This window comes from Amblyomma maculatum, chromosome 7 (genome assembly GCF_055883805.1).
Source record: "Amblyomma maculatum isolate TAMU_Amacu chromosome 7, ASM5588380v1, whole genome shotgun sequence".
NCBI lineage: Eukaryota > Metazoa > Arthropoda > Arachnida > Ixodida > Ixodidae > Amblyomma > Amblyomma maculatum.
In genome coordinates, this window is record NC_139350.1 from 123,249,696 (window position 1) to 123,256,111 (window position 6,416).

The following is a 6,416-nucleotide window of genomic DNA, read 5'->3' on the forward strand; positions in this document are numbered from 1 at the left end:
CCCTCGACCGAAGAGGCATTCCTCCCAACCTGACGGGAATAACTGTGATAATTTAGACCATGCCGCAATAGGGGATATGCAAAATTACTTAGTCATCTGGCAACATGCACACGCCGCCATCTTGTGTTGGGCGACTACTTCAGACACATTGCCCGCAAACTCGCGGCTGCCTTTGAATCGTCGGGCGTGAACTGGCTGATGGAACCGCGCTATCTTTGGTAATTCTCTTTTCTAATTATGAGCTATCTTGCTAATTAGCTCTATCTTGTTAATTATGGCACAAGGGCAGCGTTTTCTCTCAAGCGGCCACGAGAGGTGGCGAAAGAATCTGGAGGATTTGCCACACCTCACTGAGGACGATTTACCGCATTTCTGCTCGTCGGCAACTCCGTCGATGCGGCAGCAAAAGAAATCGTATTCCTTCGCCGTTGAGGCCCACACTGTTCCATCGTCGCTGGCCACTAACATCTGCGATTTGAGGTATGTGGAGTTATCTGTGCTTTTACATATGTTCGCCACTGATGGACTTTGTTCTGCTGCAGTGTATTCAAGGCTTTCCCTCACTGCGGTAGGCGCGCAAACACCGGCGGCGCAGGAGCGACATAGTTTGACTGCTCATTTGCGTCAATTTGTTCATCGGCTACTATCTATATATGAAGTGCTTTTGGATGAAGGGAAATCTCGTAGTTGTTTTCCCATGGACATGGCGCTTTCCGATTTGCATGTGTAGTCGGCTGCCTCTGGGCGCAGAATTATGTTAAGCGATGTTCCCCCTCGGAGCTTAAACTCAAAAGACTCGGTAAAAGTAAAGATAACTAAACCTGAAGCGGCCTGAAGATGCCTTCACATTAAGATTAAAAGGCTATGACCCTAATGACTCGGCTATAGTGTAACATCATCACACGCAATGATTATATTCCCAGAAGCTGTTATTCATTAAAGTATTCATTTCGTCATCGTTTATTGACCATTAAAGGTCCCGTTAGGGACATCATATGGGAGAAAGGGGGGACACAGAAGCATTCAAAAGTCATGCACGATGATAAATATAGAAAAAAAACAAGAGTGATCAAGGTTACATAAGGGGGCATACAGAAGTATTTAGCAGTTACACATGAATATGAATATAAAAAGGAAAAAGAAAACATATTGTAAAGCTGGGACATAATGCAAAGTATACGACAAGGTAGCTCCTTTTGAATTTTATTTTCTGCACAACACTGCTCCATTGCCTTTACATATTTTTTTTTAAAGTTGCATACCCAGAGGGATACAAAATTATCCTTAAGTCTTAGGATACCCGAGCCAGTTCATACCTATCCTCTTTTAAGGCTTGAATCTCAACAAATCATAGGATATAGTTTGGAATTATCACCCTTATAACAGTTGTCATCGTAGTGGGTCCAAAGTTTTGTTTCATAACCTTGTTTGTTCGTGTGTTGTAGTGTTCTTTTATTTTCACCTTTTTCTTTCTCATCCCTATGATGGAAACTTTCCTTTCATGTCATTGTGCAGGTCTCATCTTAGACAATGGTTATGATCATCTCCATTTTATTCTCCTTGCAGGTCTGACATTGTCTTATGCACGAGCGACATGTTTTTGGAGTCAAAAGAAGACCGGGAAACCATACCATGTGCTTCTTGCCTTTCGGCACACAACTGGTGCCATCACTAATGCAACCTGCGAGTGCCCTGCTGGGGCGAGTAGCTCATGCAGCCACATTCTTGCCGTGCTGCGGATGATAATCTTGCTCAAGAAGCAGGGTTTTAAAGAAGCTCCGGCTGAGCTTACATGCACAGAGCTGCCTCAGCAGTGGAGGCGCCCTAGACGACAGGGAATCAGGCCAATGAATGTTCAGAACATTGATTGGAAGAGCCCACGGGAGAATGGCGTACCAATGCCTTACCCATTACGGCTGTCTAATGCACCTGCACAGAAGGGGGACGTGACGCAAAACCTGAACGCCCTACATGCTCTGGGCAAAACACTTCATGACCTTGGCAGCCATGACTTTGCCATGGTGTTTCTGGCTGCTAAAAGGCTTTTTGTGGAAACAAAAAGGGGACCAGCACCACCCGGTTCACCACTTGCCTACCAACAGGCAAAGCTGCCTTCGGGCTTCATTACATGGCTGTCAGACAACATTTTTTTAGGGTTTGGAAGGATCACTGTCGTCCCTGACCTTCACCTTTTTGATGAGGTGGCAGACTGTCAATTTCCTGACACCTTATGTTCTGAAGAGCTTAATATATTGAAGGTAAGCACTGCATACTTTAAGCGAAATTCCAAGTTCCATAAGTGACATGAATGCTTTAATGCCTGCGCTTTCTGCACTGTGGCCTCGAATCGATGTGGGTAATTTTTTTTTTGCAAACAGTAGTGTCATCATTACAAAGTCTGTAAAAGTGTGAAGGTATTGTCATAAAATTTCATCTAATGAAGACCACAGTATGTTTGTAAACGACGATGATCAAATCTAATTATGGGATACAAAGTAGATCATTTGTAACAAATCTAATGTGATGTGCTTGCTTTTTGTTTGTTATTTTCACAGGAACTACAGCTGTCACCAGTAGAAGCGAGAGACTTGGAGAAAAATTCAAGGCAGCAGACACACAGTGCGAGGTGGCGAGAAGCTTGTGTGGCCCGATTAACTGCCTCACGTTTTGGGCGAGTCATCAAAAGGAGAGAAGAGTGGACCGATAAAGGAATCACGAACATAGTTGAAAGTAATGACCTCTCTCGTGTGCGCGCTGTTCAATACGGACTCCTAAATGAAAGTCTCGCTGCTGACCGGTACAGGGCCGTAATGCAGAGCTATGGACATTCTGTGTCACTTTTACACAGTGGCTTAGCAGTAAATCCAGAGTTTCCATTGTTTTGTGCAAGCCCCGACAGGTTTTTTTTCGACCCAGAAGAGGATACGTTCGGGCTATTGGAAATTAAGTACCCATATTCACTAAAGGACAGTCAACCAGAAGAAGCCATTCTAAAGTCATCTTGCCTCACTTTTGGGGAAAATTGCCAACCGAGCCTCAAGAGAGAGCATGATTACTACGCACAGGTGCTGGGTCAAATGGCTGTTGCTGGTTGATTGTGGGCAGACTTCGTTGTGTGCTCAGAGAACTGGATTGCAGTGGAACGCATATGGTTTGACAAGGAAGAATGGCTTCAAATGCATTCAAAACTTGACGCCTTTCTTTCGCACATGTTACTGTATATCAGGACACGGCATCAATGTCACTAGTGTTTTGTTCATGTCAAGCAAAAGCCTAAAACAGAAATGTGCTTGAAATCAGTGATGCATGTGGGCTCTGTATCAAATATATATGTGGTATGTAAATCATAAGAGCCAATTTAACTACCGAGTAGAGTTCTGTTGACACTGCTGCGGAATATTCAGATGTTATCACTACTGTTGAGCATTTGGTGGAGACAGCAGCCTCAGGCTGAAGGAGAAAAATATTTTTACTGTCAATATAAAACTAATAATGGTACAATGCATCAGGGAACATGAATGTTGACATTAATATGGAAGTCTATTGTGGCTTCATTTTCAGCTTTTCCATCATGAATACTCGACAGACACTTCATATCGTGCAGATTATATAATGTACTGCTGCTAGCATTTTTTCCTCTTTATTATACACGAATGAGATGCATTCAAGTAACCAAATTACTTTCCCATTAAGCTTCAAGAGAAAGAAAGAAATTGACAGAGTGATTAAAATGGTTAATTTACTGTCAATACTACACCACAAACTATACAACAGAAGTAGCTTGCAATAAATGAGTAAAATTCGGCTTAACGCATCAATAGCAGAAGTAGCCTGGCTCGCATTTGTACTGCACATGAAAAGAAAATTCAATCGAGAAAATTAAAAAGAGGCTTTCTGGCTATATATCATCACACTTAAAATAAGTTGCAGCGATGCTACCCATTTCATTTGCGCTGTCTCATTCTAGTGCATCAGTACAGCATGTTCCATGCCTTTATTGAACCTAAAGTAGGTAATATGCAGTCATATGTGGCACCTAAATGCGCGTCAAAAGTGCTCGCAGCCCAATATAAATTGTGAATTGTTTCAAATGTGTTCACAGCTACATTCCTTTTATGTGTATACATCTGTACATGAAAACAAAATGTCATTCACGCTACATTAGTTTTTTATCATGCTAAGCAAAGCCAATCCAGTGATAAAATGGCAATAAATGAGCTGTTCTGAAATTTAGGATGCTTTTCTGGAATGACTGTTCTATGCATAGTACACTCAGACTGAATCAAGCTTTAATGTATATGCTATACTTAACACTGTGAAGATGGTTTGTAATATTGAAACAAATCCTTGATTTTTTAATAATAAAGTGGATTGCTAAAACTATATGTCCTATTTGCCGCCAAAGTGGCTCTGGTTATGGCACTTGGCTGCTGACCTGAAAGATGCGAATCTGGGGCAGGGATTTAACCTATTTCGATGAAGGCAAAATGATAGAGGCCTGTGTACTATGAGATGTTGTGCACGTTAAAGAACCAGAGGTGGCTGAAATTTCCTGAGCCCTACACTATAGTGTCTCTCATAGCCTGAGTGGCTTTGGGACATTAAACCCCAACAACCAAACCTATATATCTTACTTTATGAGTACTTGCTAAGGGCAGTTGTTAGATTTGCTAACTCCGAGGCTTCAGTCGTGGCTATTTTGCTCTAATGGGATTTAAATTTTCAGTCATGAATGTTTGTACCTATTCAGACACTTGCTTCATAAGAAGCATAGTTATGCTTCCTCGAGGTTGCATTAGGGGTGACTGGAAATTTGAGAGGATGGCTGTCACAGTCCATATCTGATTGATAAGTGGCGCTAAGCTGACGGGTACTGGTCTGTCAAATATGTGGTATGACTTGATCCTTTGTATTCTGCGCTCAACGTGAATTATGAGCGAGGCAATTTCTCGAGTTTCTTTCATTTCGCTGTTTGTAAACTTCCTATTTACCAGAAATGGAGGAATGTTTAAGTGAACATTTTTTTTTTGCCCAAGAGGTCTTCAACACGGAAGCCTTTATCTGCCATGACAGAATAACCCTCATCAAACTCTAAATCAAGAAAACCACTCTTGATCACACATTCTCTGTCTGAGATTTACCCAGTGAATAGTTGACACAAAGGAGAGCAGTCCATTAGGTTGCACACCTATTAGTCCTTTAAAGGTGTTGCAAGACTTATAAACTGAATATGTGCTAGACTGTAGTGACAAAGATGACGGGACTTCACATTGGATCTCAGTTGCATCTAGTATCACTCTTGTTGATGCATACTTTTCAGAAAACTCTGGTGGCATGGTTGCATTCACTACAGCTCGTGGTGCCCACAGGGGTACCATACATAATTTGTCATACATCAGGTTCAACCATGTGGTACATATTCTTGAGACCGTGGACGGCGAAACATTAAATCTGTGTGCCAGATCAGCTTCAAACAGGCCAAGGCGAGGTCGCACAAGAACTAAAAACAGCTCATTTTCCCCGTCAGTTTTCGTTTGCGACCCTTACTGGACTTGGCATCACCCACAGTGTCGGTGCAGAAAGCATCACAGCCATTCTGTTCCGGTTTCAAGAAAAACAGAAGGCCAATGAAGCGGCTGTAATCGGGCAGACCAGTAAAAAACGTGACATCTTCATCACAGTCCTTAAATGACTCGATGCAGAAGGCAGCTGCCTTACGTCTTTCTTCAGCAAGCTCATTAGCTAGGTCCTCTTGCTCAGCTTGCAGCTGGCGAGCAGCCTCCCTGGCTGCTGTCAGCTGTTCTTCCAGCTGTGTGCACCTATCTTGAAGTCTCTTTATTTCTTTTTCCTGTTCTTCTGCAACAGAAATGACCGGCTCCAAATCTCGTGTCGAACAATCAGTCTGTGGCCGCTCGCATGAGCTTTCGGTGTCCTGTTGTTCACGGCACATGGATGCATCCACAGGTATAGTAATGCTGCTACTGCTGGTACTCTCAGTCGACCCGCCTGCACTGTGTGACGAGCTTGCTTCAGAGTTCTGTTTGTTGCTGGTGGGGCACGCTGTTTTGGTGGCTTCCGGATCTTTTTATCTTTAACGAAGCTGAACACTGATGGCACAGCAGTGTCCCGAAGAAGCCTGTAGCCACTTGCCACACCAGGCACATAGTCAGTTTCACGAAAGTGCTTTGAGCAAACTTTTGTTGATTTGCCAACAGCAAAGTTGGCGCCTTCATCTCTGCGGATTGCAATGATCCATTTCTTGTACAACGCTGGATCAGTTGGGAATCCATGAAATGACACCCTAAAAAAAAACAAAAGATGGCATTCAACTTTACATGCACCAGACAAACACACATATTCCGGCATTAAATTAGAAAAACTTGCCATAGTGCTGCACTAAACTGCAAGGAACTTCG

The 6,416-nt window shown here is 42.9% G+C and overlaps 2 pseudogenes; one reads left to right on the forward strand and one right to left on the reverse strand.

Annotated features, from left to right (window-relative positions):
• The first annotated feature begins 274 nt into the window (after positions 1 to 274).
• On the forward strand, positions 275 to 3,248 carry LOC146184607 (uncharacterized; annotated as a pseudogene).
• Positions 3,249 to 5,008: 1,760 nt separating this feature from the next.
• LOC146184608 (uncharacterized) lies at positions 5,009 to 5,950 on the reverse strand (annotated as a pseudogene).
• Between the last annotated feature and the right edge of the window lie 466 nt (positions 5,951 to 6,416).